Source organism: Myiozetetes cayanensis, unplaced genomic scaffold (assembly GCF_022539395.1).
Source record: "Myiozetetes cayanensis isolate MyiCay16 unplaced genomic scaffold, myiCay2020 scf2-11, whole genome shotgun sequence".
NCBI classification, from domain to species: Eukaryota; Metazoa; Chordata; class Aves; order Passeriformes; family Tyrannidae; genus Myiozetetes; species Myiozetetes cayanensis.
The window spans coordinates 6,038,708-6,055,084 of NW_026087411.1; positions in this window are offsets into that span (position 1 = coordinate 6,038,708).

Below are 16,377 nucleotides of genomic sequence, written 5' to 3' on the forward strand. Positions count from 1 at the left end.
CCTACATTCTAGTTACAGGGGAAATGGTGTTAGAGAAAATGGATTTGAACCTTTTCAGGAAGTATTTAACTAAAATTTTGCTTTATTTTAGCCCTTGCCATGTGGTGCTTGTTCCTCTCTAAAAAATTGGTTTGTTGTTTGTTGTTTGTTTGGTGGTCACAAAGTCACTGTCACTTTGCCATTATAGGCCTCAAGAAAAAAGATCTTCCATTCAGACTAGGCTGCTAATTTTGCCTCTTACCTTCATTACAACATTAAGATCAGCTTTAGTAACATCCTCCCTGTAAATTGCTTACCTTTCTCTAACCTGGTGCTGCAGCCCCTTGACCCAACCAACAACTGCACAAAACAATGCTACAGTGCACATCTGCTCATTGCCCAAAACAACTGGAGAAGAGATTTTTGCCTGCCTTGTGCCTCAGGCAGAGTTCTGGTGCTTCTGGAAAAAGAAAGAGAAGCTCAGAGAGGAAAGGAAGCATGGGACTTAGTTTTTCAATTGTGGTGTTTTGTTTTTTTTTTTTTTCCCCTTTGAAAGCATATTACGAGTTTCAACAGAGACGTGGGATGATAGCAAGGGCCATCTTACAGCCACTGAACTCAGGTTCCTTCCCATACCTTTTTTTTAATTATTATTTAAAAAAAAAAAAATCACTGTTCCCCAAAGCCTAGGACTAGTAATTAAATTGTAGCTGCAGGAATAATGACAGATATGGGCCCCTTGCCTATACCTTTTCATCTCTGCACCCATCTCCCATCTGGTTTTTGTTTGCCCTAAAGCTCAAGTGGTTTCAAGATCCTCTTCTTGCTGCGTGTTCTCACCATGTGCCCAATTTTAAATCTCTCCAGGTATTTTAACGAATGAATTAATTGCCAGTTGTTGACCTCAACACGAGTAGATCCTGTAAGTCCTGACTCTCATCAGGCGCTTTTCTTAGCACAGCGGCGCTTCTGGGGGCTACAAATTGAAACCTCTGCGTCGTCCAGCAGCTTTCTGTTCTAAACCACGCTGTGAAACCCTGATTTTGGCTTTCCCTGCCAAAGCAGGAAAAGCAAAGGGTGGCATTAAGGACATGAAAGGCAGTATTTCGGGAAGCGCCCAACCACATAATCTCCTTGGAATATTTTAGGGGTTTCCTGTTGTAGTGGGTATCAGCACTACTTCCAACTGCTGTGGGGCAAGTCCAGTAAGAGCAGGTGGGATTTACATTGGCACCTGTAATGCTGGTAGCTCTGTCCCCTCAAAGTCTTCTTGTGAAGAGGGTGCTAGTGCTTCTCATGGTGTTACTGGGTAATAACCTGGAACACGAGCCTTTGACACGTGGTCAGTGCCGGAATCCACGTAGTGCCACGTGAGAACAAAGTGCTCTAATGATGATTGCTCATTATCTAATTATACAAGAACTTACAGCCCCAGAGGGTGAAAACTAATTAGATGGTTATCCGCTCTTAAAACGGCAACAAAGAGATGAGGAAAATTCATTCTTTTGGCTCTTGTTCCAGTACTGTCAGCAAAGTCACGTGTTCCTTGAAAGGTGAACGAGGCAGTCCAGGATGGATTAAGCTCTCCCCATCCTGCTGCAAAGATTGAGTCAGGGAGCTTGCTTTAAGGGGAGTCGTCTGCTTACTCAAAAGCAACTCGAAGGAGAATTCACTGGCCCAGGTTATCCAGCAAGGCAGCCCATGGTGGCCTTCAGAGCCGTATGGGTCACCTTTTACACTTGCTTGTGCAGAAATTTAAAGATAAAGTATCTGGAGCGCTCGGTCCCTTGGTGTGGATGCAGGGTGCTGGGGACAGGCCTTGGTTTTACCCCGTGTTGAGACATGTAGTTCCACCTAGGAAAAGAGCTGCGTGCCAAAAAAAAAAAGCAGCAGTGTTTTTCTCTGCGATTCAAGACCCTGCAGCTTTTGTTGCAGCAGTAGTGGACCTCTGTAAAACCCCTTATCCTGAGTGCTGAGTCCACCAATGATCAGCACCTCAGGCTCTAATTTAACTTTGCAAGAAGTACCAGACAGCTTCTACCCCATCTCGAGCCACATGGCTTCCTTCGGAGCCCTCACTCCTGCCTCTCAGCATTCATCTGTTATCACTGCCCTGGTAAAAACACTGAGCCCTCTGCTGCTTAAACCAGGGCCCCCCCAAATACTGGGGATGTGCCAGCCTTTCAGAGCAAACACACAGAGCAAACAGACCTGCTGTTCTTGGGGTGCTGATGTGAGACGAAGGCAGGCAGCACGGCGTGGCTCAGCAGGACCACGCACTTCCAGCTCCTATCGCAGCGGTGCTCCAGCAAGCAACAGGTGCTGAGCTGCTGTGGGATTTGGGAGCGAAGCCTTCCCTCCTCCTGTCCTGCCTGTGTAACCCAATCCTGTAGGCATTCTCAAAACACAGTCTGTAGGCTGTAAAACACACCTGGCACGGTTATGGTGCTCTCTGGTAGCTCGCAGCTCACACCTGGGACAGCGTGGCAGACCGTGATTTAGAGCTGCTGGCTTTGGAGCGGGCTGCAAAGCCCAGATATCTACCCTGCCAGAAAAGCCCCCCTCAAACATAACCACCAAAAAAAAGAGAAGCAGGATTTCTGCCCTTTTCAGAGCCAGGGACTAATGATTTTAATCAGAAAAGGCTTAATTAGGATTAGGAATGAAATTTCAAGCGAGTGCAGCGACACCCAGGCAGTTTCTGGGGAGCAGCTGATGTGCTCTTGTCCACATTCTTGCAGTTACAGGGGTGTGTACACTTTTGAGTTGTCATTGATTGCAGAGCTGTTAGCTGGATCTCTTCTATATCCATGCTGGCCTTTTCCCTACTTTCCCAAAAAACCCCAGTGCAAGTTTCTGCTATTAAAGAGGGGAGGGGGGCCTACTAACTTGGGAGGTAGGTTGGTCCATTGTAAATCAGAATGCTTGGTATTTCTGGAGTTTTTCCTAAGGAGTGGAGTGGGTCAGAAGGAAGTGACTCCTTATTTTTTTAATTACCCATCCCCCCTGACATTGTAACACAGTTGTTGCTTTCAAGAATATGCATGGTCTGTTTTCTTCAGACTATTGGCTCATCTGGTAAAATAATTAGCTGTTAGGCAGACAGAGGGAAAGGATCACATCTGCACAGGACAGGAAGACTGGGACAGTAGAAAGGGGAAAAAAAATTCCCTGCTTGAATCACAGCTGCCCACCATGCATAGTAGGAGAGCTTGCCAAGAATATTCAAATTGATTTAGGAAGAAAAGCTGAGGAAACTGTTTAACCCCAGCCTGCTTGGATCCGTGACAGTATCTCCATGGGCTGCTCCGCTCCCACTTTGGGCCGAAAGAAAGGTTTTCAAGCTGTGTGTTTCCCCAACCAGCCTTCCTGCATCCCCCTTCCTCTTTTGTAACAGGAACACAAAATATTGCTGGCCATGAGGCTGTGAGCAGCTTTCCACATCAAAAAAAAAACCAAAAAAACCCAAAACAACAACAAAGGTGGGCACACTTATTTTGTATTGATGGGATTAAGCCGTAATTGGATGTGATGCGATCAAAACCAACAGCCAGGCAAGTTATTCGTGACTAATTTCGGGCAACGGGAACCTTTTTGCTGCCTGCTGTTACGCTCTGAATTAGGCCCCTTCTCCACAGAAGTGGTCAGCGTGTGCATCATCTGCAAACAACCTTTTCAAGTGTTCGAGGCCAAAATCACTTGCTCAAGAGTTTCCGAGCACACACATCCGTTGCGGATCATTTGCAAGCACTTGGGAGGGTTTTGCATCAAGAAATGAGCAGCAATACTTTGGACAAGTGAGTCATACAGCAAATCCCTTTCCCTACTCAAATAAATCTAAATCTGTAAGGATACGCTCATTTAAGGATTAAAAATTAGGGCATTTGGAGTATTTGGTCTCGGAATCTGTTGTCTCTGGGACCATCTTTTGCTGCAGGAATCCCAGGCTCAGTCCCAGCAATATCTTCAGGATAAATCCACAGGGGAAAAAAAAAAAAAAAAAAGGATAAATGCAGAACCGAAGAGAATCGTATCCAAATCAAATAAAAGTGCTATAATGCAGGTGTTTCAATACTTGATTTCAGGTGCTGGTCCCACCTAAGCTGTGGGTGGGCTTTCCTTGCCAGCTGCAGCAGCCAACTCCAGCGTTAAGCCCCTCCAAACCTCTGCTCAGCTGCAACCTCCCCTGTAACGGGAGGCCTTTGGCACATAAGCTTTTTTCCAGTTAGAACACAAGTTCCCTCGGTACCTAAAAGTCTGCTGCGAGGCGAGTGCAGATCTGTTGAGACCCTGACAGCACTGAGCAGCTATGTGCTGTGTCCATGCCTAAACCACAACAGGCCCTACCAGCAAAAGCGTTCTCTATCAAGCTCGCCTGCGGAGCCAGGCTGGAAGATGTGTGCACAAGATGTTTTTGGATCGGGTCGCTCACAGAAACAGCTGTGGGAGGAAATGGGGCCAGTAGTCAGACCACATTTACCATTAATATTCATTTATGCACGAATACTAACACAATCATGGACGACTTCTAAAGGAATGAGCCTCAATACCTCCAGGAAGAGACAGCTCTGTGCTCTGGACAAATGATTTAGAGGCCACTGAAAGGAAACCCAAACCCTCTTCCTCTGTTCCATGAGAAGGGCCTCTCTTGCAGGCAGTTCCTGCCTGTGCATCCTGGTGAGGAGGAGACATCTCCTTTTCACACGGGATAAAGCACCTGGCTGGCTTTGAGGGCCCACAGCAGCATCCTCAGCCCCTCCAATTTGCCAGGGTTTGGCAGCTCCTTGCCCGCAGGTGAGCAACTCCCAGGGATCCACTGCACACCATCCCTTGGGCACCAGAATGAAAAGGGTACCTGAGGGCCCCTAGAACTGGCAGCTCCCCCAGCTACAGGAAAGGCACATCCTTGCACAGATTCAAATCCCCAACTGCTCTGGAACTCCTGCAGGAGAGGAATGATCCTCCCCTCCTGCAGCACCAGAGCACTAAGCAGGTATTGGATATAAATGTGCATTGCAGAAGGCTCAGACACAGAAGTAACTCAGGATATCCCTGTGCTTATGTGGATATATTTGAAGGGACATGTTTAGTTATAAAAGGAGCAAAGAGGTGTAAACCAGAATGACATAATTTTAATTTTGAACGTGGCTAATTGGAAGCCCCAAAATCACATCCCCAAAGCAGACAGGATTAAGATGCAAGGCAGCATCTCAAAGAATGATGGGTATCTAGTGCCCCAAACTTGCATCACCTCATGGCAAGGCAGAAAGAGAACAAGGAAAATACAACTCAAGCAAGGAAAACCAAACAGAATGGGAAAGAAACAAAGAGAGGGAAGAGGGACAATGGAGATGACCAGGGAAGGAGGGAGGGATGGCAATGAGAGGGATACCACTGGCTTACTAACCCTAGTCACACAATTAAGACCATGTTTGCAGGTGACCATGCATTCAAGCAGAGCCCAGGGATGCACTACAGAGGACATGGTCTGTCACCCCTTGTTTTGTGTGAGGTGCCAACAGTCAATGTGCAAATGTGTGGCACTTCCCACAAGGTTTAGAGTGCAATGGATGCTCATCCCTCACCAGACTCCTTTTGAAGTCAATGAAATCAGCCCTGGATGGGATAAGGGAGGTGTTGAGCAGTGCTTGAGGGGTCCAAGGAAAATTTTTGCTTGTTCCAGCATTGCATTTTTAGTTAAAAGTACTTGATGCATCAGTGATTACTCCCTGTTGGAACCAGCTATGCCACAGGGAGCACAGTAAAGATGGAACTCTGGGTTTTTCTCAAGGACACAGCTCCATTTTGAGGGACAAAGCCTAGAAAAGCGCACAAGAGGGAGGAGACACAGAAACCTTCCTCCCCAAGGTTTGCTCAAGTTCCCTGCTCATGCAGAGAAGTTATGAAAGGACAGGGAGTGTAAATCCACTAACACCAGGAATGCATTTTCTTTCAAACCAAGTTCCTCTGTGAATCACTGTGAAGGAGAAAACACACAAGAACCAAGTCCAAAACCTTTGCCATTGCCTCATATAGACAGTTAAGCGTCACCTTACATGGATGGTCCATCTGACTTTCAATATCTGCAAGCACAAGACGATGCCTGCCAGCTTCAAGGGAGATATTCATGTGCACAATGGGCAGGACGAAGCTTTAAAACCACTAGTAGTTACACTTTTACTGCCAGAAGCAACATTTTAATCTAAGTATTGGCTCCTGACAGAGGCTGTATTCTGAGGCACTCCAACATCTTTGCTCCATCTGAGTAATTGCAAATGCCTGTCTTTAATCTATTTTCAAGAATTGTTGGCTTTGGGTTTTTGATTTTTTTTTTTTTTTTTTAAGTACAAAAGAAAACGTTTCTGTGTGTACATTCATGGCAACAGAGCTACACCGAGACATAAACTAGTGGAAGGTCCATATGCTGAGAGAATATCATATGTAATGAGAACTGCTGCATTTTTGTAAAATGTAACGGGACAGACACGCAGCAGCTGTGGGTTACTCAAGAAGCAGCTAATTTAGCAAGCTGAATTCAAGGATATTTCCCAGATCTCCCAAACAATGAATAGCAGTGTTGTTTAAGATTACCATTATGCCTTACATCCTCCTTTGACTGGAAGCAGGGGGAGGAAGCCTCTATCTGTGCTTCTGGGCCAGAAGTACACGATTAGTGCCTAGCTATCATAGGAAGTCCCAGGGGAGCAAGGGGGTCTGGACTTGAAGGAAGGAAGGAAATTGTGTAGGATAAACAAAAAAGAGCCTCAGGAAAGCGGTTGAGATGGGCAAGACTTGGTGACAAATAGAAAAGAGAAATAAAGAAGGAAATGTTGAAGGGATTGACTTTGAGTTCTAACTAGCACTAAACTTCAAAACAAAGACACCATCTTCCAAAATAGCATAAGAAATTTAGCAGGTTTGTATTTTCTATATATTTAGGTTTGCTCTAAGGCAAGGTATTAATCAAATTATTTTCAAATATGCAAATAGAATTTTTAAGATTTGATTACCCTTAGATTTTACTTTTCCAGGGATTTTACTCACCCTCCCCCTATAAAATAAAAGAAGATACAGACAACCTGGACATAGCAGATGCAACCACTGCTCCATTTCAGTGTTGACTGAGGAGACGAGGCTGGCATGCTCTGTTCTCCTAAGGTGGCTGGTTTGCCAAGTGCCCAGTTTGATGCAACCAATCCCAAGAGCCACAGACCCATTGCAAGGTCATTGTGGCTGCCCTGGCCCATAGCACAGCCCACCAGACCCAGCTGCCCTCAATTCTCACTGCAGCTGGAGCCAAGTGCCTCATATTGAAAATGGAGATACAGCAGGGGAACCACTCCAGGTTGTGCTAATTCATGTATTAAAATAAGTTATATACACTGCTTAAAAAGAAAAGAAAAAAAGAAAAAGAGGAAAAACTTCAAACTCTGGCTCCTTACAAAATCTTTATTTTTTTTGTTGGGAAGGTCTCTGCAGTGCCCATGCCAATGGCAGTTTGCAGCCACCCTTCTGCAGCTGGGAGACAGAGAGGGAGGATAGGGACTGGCTAATCTGGAATAAGTTGTTGTGGGTTCTACGAATACAAACAAAAGTGACCAGGCCCTCAGCAAACTAAGAGGTTTCCTGTGTGAATAGACTTTGTAAAGGATTTTCAGTAACTTGGTAGTAGTAAACTGAAAAGGACATTGTTGCATTAAGACATATTGCATTTATCTGTTTCCTGGATCATGATATTAGAATTTCCTCTTGCTGTACTGTTGAGATAACCAAAACCTCTGCCTCTCTATAAAACAAAAATGCTTGATTTCCACACAAATGGAATGAGCTTACACAAGAGAAGTACGAGGAAAATCCACCTCTCATGGCCAAGCTCATCTCTCTGCTCCACTAGTGGAAATCAGGACTAAATGCCTAAAGCTCCAAAACTTCATGTGCACTCCTGGGGGTAGAGCAGAGCAGAGCAGAGCAGAGCAGAGGCTCATGCTTTACTGATGGAGTCATTCCCACAAGCCCAGCTTTAGGAATTCATTATAGCAACAGGCTCAAGACAAACCTTTTGCTTAGTTACACAAAGAAGGGATTGCTCCTTCTGTTGAAATCAATGTTAAAGCCACTGAGTGGCTTATGTAATGCAGCATTGGGCCTCCAAAGTGTTTTGTGGCAGAGGAGCACATCTGGAGTCAGGAAAAGGCTATCTCGGGCCAAGGCCTTTGTCCTTTGCCATTTATGAACTGCACATGCAGGTCTGGGTGTAATTCTGCTCCCAGAGCAGCTGAAGTGAGATAACAGAGCTAAAAGTTCGGGAACTACCTGAAATAAGCACATTTTAAAATAGACATTTTTTCCTTCCCGAAACATTTTGAGCTGACCCTTTATATTTAGTGATAAACAAACCCCACTCTGCCCTCGTCTCAGAACGCAGTTCCCAGAGCAGCTCATTCCTTTGCGCAGGGACAAAAGCCCAGCCCACCAGCAAGAGGAGCCGGAGTTTATTCAGGAGTCCATAGGAAACAGCTGTTGCTTTCAACCCAGCCTCTCCTTTATCTCCTTTATTGTTTATTCATGTCTCAGCTCATACTCGCCACTGTGAGCAGGTCAGGACTCTGCACTCCGAAAAGCTCCTCAGAAGCTGATGGAACTCAGCCCAGTGCCAGTAGGATGGAGGAGCTGGGTTTTATATTATTCAATTCCCAGGTGGTGACAGAGGTAAATTCCTGACTTCATTAGCTAATAGTGCAGACAAGAGCCAGGCCTTTGCCCCGGGTTTCTGCAGAGGGGGGCAAACATTCAGTGAGTTGCATGAAAGAAACCAAATGCAACAAGCCAAAAACGGAGCGTGCCTTTGGATATTTCCCCCCTTCTTCTCTGAGTTTGTTGACAATTCCTTTGTACTGCAGAGGACGTTTACTCCCCCTCTCTTCTGTAATGATGTAGTGAGTAGGATTATGCTCACAAACCTGCAAATGTTTATCTGCAAAGACTGTGCTGTGGTGTAACGGCATGCACAAGTGGTCCAGAGCCAAAGCAGACCAGGGGTATTTCTACAGAGAAGCAAGGAAAAGGCACAGAGCAGTGATCCCAATACATTTGCTGGAAATTTGCTACCAGGCAAGGGGAAAGACGGCAGCAATGAGCCCAGTGTGAAGAACAGGAAAATAGAAAGAAGGCAAGGCTCCCACGTCCTCCTCCTAACTGCCTTCATTTGTCTCTGTTTCCCAGTCAAAACGTGGGTGTAATTGTTCAGGCATAGCATGAAGCTTGAAAGACTCACAGTGGATCCGGCATAGCGGGAGGACAGCATGATGTCAGCACGAAGCGAGTTGTCCTCCTCAGCAGCGAAAGAACCAGCGAGCTAGAAATCCAGGGATGTCGGGACTTTAGTCCAAACCAGAAAGAGCACTTGAGCTCACCAGATTGGCAGGAGACAGAGGCCTCCCCTTGCAGGAAAGCTTCCCTGAGCTGCAAACCACCTAGAGCTGCACGCATCACCCACACCCTACAAAGCTCCGCAAAAACCAAAGCAGCGTCCCCTCGGGGAGGGAAGCAACATGAGTTTGCCACGAGGAAGGAAGGGGAGAGGAGAGGTGAATGCCTGCTCGTGAGCAGACCTCTTTTCATTCAACAGCAGATGACAGTGTCACTTCTTTTCACAAAGAGCTATTTAACATAAGGAAGCGTAATGAATAGAGAACAGCAGATAAGGCATAAATTATACAGCCAGCTAAAGAATATGGCTCCTACTCCACTTTAAAAGGCAGGCCAGATGTCTTCAGATACTGTCGGCTGTTAGTTGGTGTCGCAAAGCCCTTTCAAGCTCAGCTAACTCGAGTCACAATGTGCGCTTGATTTGCTTGGCTGAGCGGGGAACTTCCCGGGCTCTGAGCAGGATCTACGCGCAGCTGAAAATACGGTGGGAATGAGTCAGTTCCTTGGAGCTTGCGTGGGAGGCAAAGACAGAACTGTGGGTGGCTTCAAAGTGTTAAACAGCCTTTTAAATTCAGGCCCAGTTTCTCAGAGGAATAAGGAAACAGAGCTATTCACCCAGGCTGGATTTAGTTCCATGTCTTGGGTCAGCCTCGAGAAAATTGCTCTCTGACAGTAACAGACACTTCCTGGTCCACTTGCTCCCGAGTGCTTCAGCTTTGGACGTAATTCTGCAGAGTTTAACAGCAACCCAGTTAGTCCCTCACCCACAGCAAGCAGCAGCAGCTGGCCCTTCTCTGCTAACATCTGGAGGCTGCCTCCAAGGCAAGGCAGAGCCTCACTGGCTTTGGGTCAGGCCATCTCACTTCTCTGCATCCCACTCTTTTTGCTTGAGCTGCCTGGGATAATAACTCTGCCAACACAGGCACCTCAGGTACCCCATCCCTGTGATGACAGAGAGATGCTTCAACCTTTCCAGCTCTGTATGGGCAGGGAGTTTCCCCATCCCCCAGTCTATCATTCCACCTCTGGTGCCAAGAACTTTGGGATGTGGTCCTACCCACAACCGGTTTGCACATATAGGGGAAAGGGGATGCTGTGGGTTAAATTACCTGGTGCATTGGAAATTCAGGCCTCATCCAGTTACCTCCTGCCAACTGTTTGCCATTCAGCCTGGTTCTCCTATAGTGCAACTGGAGTCTGGTCAGCTCCAAAGAGGATTTATTGCTTTTACTGGATCAGGCTCACCCTTCCATTTAAGTGGATTAATGTGGGTTAGCTCTAACTTAGCTCCACACAGAATTAGCCAAGTTAACAGAAAGTTCCCTACTACTGGCAACGTCGCTGTTTTTATCCTGTCACAATGAATTTTTAATGGTCTTTCTGTGCAAGAGCAGCTTTGCAAAAATCTTAGACTCCTGCTTTCCAACTTAGATGATTTGGCATGTGAAGAATGCAATGAATATTTAAACCTGTAGTTTGGCATAGCCTCCGCAGGGCAGCCAGAAACCCTAGTCCTGGTCTTTTGGGGACTGGCCGGCAGCGACGCAAAACCCTAAGCCTGGAGGAACAGCACGGGGAGCTTGTGAGGTTACATCAATCTTCAGCGCTCAACCAAAATCGCCCTAACCCCGTCATTCTTTAGATTCTTTTAATTAACCTCAGGACTCATATGGAGGAGCTGCATGCGGGTGGAGCTGTGGGTTATTTGATAGATGATTCAGATCACTCTGCCGGCCGTATTTTATGCACGTGAGGATAACTGTTGAAGGCTGCTGTTTACCACTGGAACCAGGGTCCCCATCCCAGCAGACCATGTGCAACCATGTGGTAACAATCTCTGCCTGGAAGAGCTCACAATCAAACCAGATTAGGCAAAAGGGTCAAAAACGGAAGGGACCCCTCTTCTGCCCTCATTGTACAGATGGGTTCACTAAGGGCTCACACACACATTCAAGCAGCCACCAATTAAGAGTTTACTGTAACCCCTTTGTACACAATTTAGCCCACAGCAAAATCAAGGCAAATCGACTTGGCTTTATTGGCTGTAAAAGGGCACCCGCTTCAGGAGCCACCACCAGAAATCCTCCATCATCCACTCGAACACACAAGGACAGACGCTGGAATCCAGCCAAGACAATGTGGCTTTCATCTTTTACATGAAAGGGGGGCTCCCTTTGACATTCTGAGGCCCACGTTTTTAAGAGCTGTTATGCAAACTTCAGCTCACATGAGCTCGAACAATACGGAGGCGCACAGTCCTGAAACTTCCAAAGTAAGCAACGTTCTTCCCGTACGCTCTGCAAAGATGGATGTGGGAACAGCGCCATTGACCGAACAACTCCAACAGGTATCAGTTTGAACCCGCCAGCCTTCAAGGGTGGCAGTGTAAATGAATTTCTGGTCTCAGTGTCCCCTGAGCTAGGGTTTTTGGAGAGGTATTAGCCTGGAAAGATGCACATCTCTTCAGAAATCGCTGTTTCTCTCTACCTCAGTGTGGCTTTCTGGAAATCCCAGATCTAAATGTTGGCAGGTCTGTGCAATTTAACTTGTGAAGCCATCATACCTCCTGTAGCCGGTGGGCTTCCTCACAAGTGATTATATTTAGGAGGCTCCACAAGCTGGTATGTCATTATCTCTGTGTGTTAATTGATTAAGTCTGGCCTACATACAGTCAGCTGGACCATTCCCTTTTGGGTTGTTATTATTATTAGCAAGACCCAGACATTTTAAGCCTTTTGGAGCCCAGGAATCTCTCTCATCATGCAGGCAGAAGCCTGCAGAAATCTCTTGGTGTCAACTGACTTTCCAGTTACAATAATTTAATTTCATAGATGGAAAGATATTTATATTGATACACAAGAAAGTGATTAAAAAAAGGTGAAAGCAGACTTCAATCTGACAACAACAATAAAGCAAATCCTCCACCTACAGCTCTTCAAAGATGCAGCCAACAGTCTCAGCTGAATTAACAAATTGTGAAGCAGACCCTTTAGCAGCTAAAGTCAGACTGAAAAACACCAGGGCATTACTTAACACATTTCTTTGCCCTGATTGGGAAAACATGTCACTTCCCTCCTAGATATCACTGGTATATGTTAAAACAAGTATTCCACAAGCGATGAAATAAACAGGGCTTGGTTTCCAGAGGATGTGTCTGAGCATGACTGGCTGCTTAAGCGAGAGGCATGGTGTGAAAGCAAAGCTGCTCTGGTGGGGTGGCTGCTCAGTGTCCAGCAGGGCATGACTGCCAGCTGAGTTTACCCACAGGTAAGGCATTCATCACAAGGTTTTTCCCACACTTTTCCCAGTGTTTAATCAGGGATGAGCTCAGCAAGAGGATTAATAGCTCTCTGTTTTACCCAGCTGCCTATTTTTACGAGGCCTGTAGGGAACCAATGTCTTTGAGACCTCAGTTTGGTTTTCCCTGGACATGTGGCGCAAGAACCATTACTGGAGAAGATCATTACACGCAGAAGATTAATGGTGCAAATACAAGTCTGTCAGAAACCAAGCCAAAGATGAATTTGTCTTTTTATTCCAAGCTGTGATTAAATTCAATGAGGCGCAGAGCCTTAGGATCCACATCTTAGAAAACCCCATACCTACTATTTTCAGTGATCTGTGGCCCGATTTCCAGAGATGCTGCTCATCTCTAATTCATGTTGAAGCAATTAAAAAAATCACTAAACAATCAGATTAGAAGTCTCAAATTAGGATCCAAATATCAACCAGTGAGTTTCTGCATCAGAACCCCAAAGTTTCTATGATTTGGATGAACTGCTCACCTGGCCAGGCCTTGTTTTAAACAAAGCAGATCTTTCACTTGTGCTTCTTGTGACTAAGACTGAAAAAATGACTCTTAAATTGACTGTGATGGCAACTTAGGCTGCAGAATTTTCTTGTATTTCATTATAGGGTATGGGAAAATGCATAGAAGACCTTTGCAAAAAGAAATAAAATACACAGGAGCATTCTGGTATTGTTCTGTGTATTAGTTCAGGCTCTCAGAAAAATAGCTGCCACTAATTATTGTCTTAACTCTATATTTTAGGGTTGATTATACTTCACTGAAGCCAGTGGGAAGTTTGCCATTGACCTCAGTGGGGCCAGTGTTTTACATCAACCAAGCTTACGGGTTTTCAGGAGAAAAATAAGACATTCAACACCTCTCAGAGCAAAGCCCATTGTACTTATGAGCCTAAATACCAACTTTACACCTTCCTCTCAGATACCCAGTCCATCCCAGTTTACATTCCCAGCCAGAGCACAGCTTCTTTGGAAAGTATCTGAGTTCCAGAAAACAAGTATTACAAATCCAGCTCAGTGTCAGCAATCTGACAGATAAAAAACTCAGTAAGTTTGCTGTCTTTTCACTACCTGCCTCACACCCTCAACCTGTTTTGGGTCTTTTGATCCACAGGAGGCTTCAGACAAACTGTACAACGGCAAGGACACGACGTCATCCCAACAATAAGAAAATTACCGTTAAAGGATTCATAGAAGGGTATTAAAAACTCTTGCCAGGAGAGAGATTTGGAGGAGGAGACACTGGCATTTGCGAAGTGGCTGCTATAGGGCCACAGCTCCTGAACACTGTCACATCTGCAGGGCTATCTGTATGAAAAAATGGCTGGAAAACCCCCTCAAACTATCAATTCAGCACTGGAAAAACCACCAGAGAAAATGGTAGAAGGGTTGTTATGGTACCTTAGAGAAATCAAATACATTTCAAATAAAAAATTGTTAGGTTTAATGAATAAACTCTCATCACTGTTATGTTCAATTGGATTTTTTTTTTTAAGAGGCACATAAACTTTCCTGCTTGAGGAGATAAATCAGTGACAAATTGTCTGATGTTGGGAAGAAATTTCCTCTGCTAGCAGATGATTCCAATACAGAGTTTCTTGTATTCTCTCCCTTTGAAGTATCTGGTACAGGCTGTGGTTAGAGACAGGATATCAGCCTGACGAACCCCAAAGACATTTTCTTGTAGCTCAAAGTTCAGATGGTCACAAACAGCAGTTGTTCTGGTTAGGAAAAAAGCATCACGCATTTGCTCTGAGTTCAAAAGCTCTCTGCTCAGCACCTGGATTTGCTGCTCTTCGTGCCACATCTTTACAACCACTTCCTTCAGGAACTGGCCATAAAACGTGCTCTGATGGTGACAGCTCTTAAAATGTTATGTATGTGAGTGGGTTTGAAAATGCAGCCCTTTCAGAGGTGCTTCTTTGTTTCAGGACCTTTCTGTCATGAATGTTAGTACACAGGCACCCTTTCAACTTTTTTTTTTTTTTTTTTTAAATTTTCCGTTGGAATTTTGACCCATTATCAGAAAGGATTGCTTGAAACCCTGTCAAAAATGAGTGAGAGGTGGCTGAGGGAATCTCCCTGCCAATTTGTCACTTTTTCAGTCAAAACTGCTTACTCCTCCTAAATACAATTTTTTTTTTTTTTTTTCCAAGCTGGTTTGGGAAGGTCTAAGGAAATGAAATGTCCTGGTAATTTGGCACAGGAAAAAAAGAGGGGACAAGCTAAGTCACTAAGTTTAAAACTGGGGATCCTAGGGTCCCAAAAGGCCTTCCTCAGCTGTCAGCAAGACACTGTCACTCCTTTGCAGAACCAGAAAGTGGTTCCCATTTCAAACAGCCCTTTAAAGACAGAATCAGGGAGCTGGAGCACTGTGTAGGATAAAAACTCCCTTTTTATGGACTTGGACATTGTACCCAGTGTGCCTGAGGAGAATGGGGGAGGCAGAATCAAAGAATCATAGAATATCCTGAGTTAGAAGGGACCCACAAGGATCACTGAGTCCAACTCCTGCACAGGACACCCCAAGAATCACACCATGTGCCTGAGAGCACTGGATGCTGGCATCCAAGTCCTGCAGATCCCAGGAGACAAGTCCTGGCTTCACTTTGGTGTATGGGATTTTTGCCACTGACTAAAGTGGAGTCTGGATTTTACCTCAGGGAACTGGAGAACAGTCTCCAGTCATCTCCTACTTGTTGCTGGAAGCAGTCTGTCAAAATCTAGGGAAGCACAAACACAGCAAACAGCATTGCACTGGTGATGGCTGATGGAGTTTTCAAATTAAAAGTATGTGATATTTCTCTGCCGCATTGCAGCCCTTTAAATCTCCCTGCAAAGAACAAGGGTAAGTGTAAGAACTTTGCTCACCCTACAGACTAATCCAGGCCTGTAGCACTTCTGGCCACATGTGGAAGTACAACTGTGCCTCAGCCCCGTGGCAGAAACTGTACTTAAAACTGTGGACCTGGCATCACTGCAAAGGCTGCCTTGCCCTGGCCAAATGGTTTGCCACAAACCCCTCCGTTTCAGACAGATGAATGAATGCACAGGCTTTCCTGCTTGCCAAAATGCCCATGGTTTCCCCACAGCCCAGTCACTGGGCCCAGAGAAACAGCGTCACTGACCATCCAGCACATGACCCTCAAGCCACAGCAAAGCAGAAAACTCCTCTGAGCAGAATGTCTCTCTCTGCTTCATCCTACAGCTATTTTGCTTTCTACTTCGGAAGCCTTCTCATTTCTGTGGCTGGCTCAACCACTTAATAGGGTTCTGGGGTTTTCCTCAAGATGAGGATGTTCACTGAGAACTATTCACTAAGTGAACAGAGAAATCCTGCAGCAATCCCCAAGACGTGGGGTCACTGCACAGAAAACCCTATTCATTGTTGCCAAGCCACCAGGGGCAGGCAGCCACACAGCTGGAGATTTTAACCTGTTTGTTTAGTTATTTAAAGGGCAACTGTCACTTGGGTTTTTAGCTCATGTTGGTAATTTCAGATTTCTGCTCCAAAAGGATGTGCACACACACGTGCATCAGTATGTGTTTATGTGTATATACATTTCCATTTCGGCAGCCTGAGCCTCAGTGCTGGTCTGAGCACTCCTCTTGGAGGCACAGATCATCTGCCCTTCCTTACAGAAATACATGGAAACTGCTAGA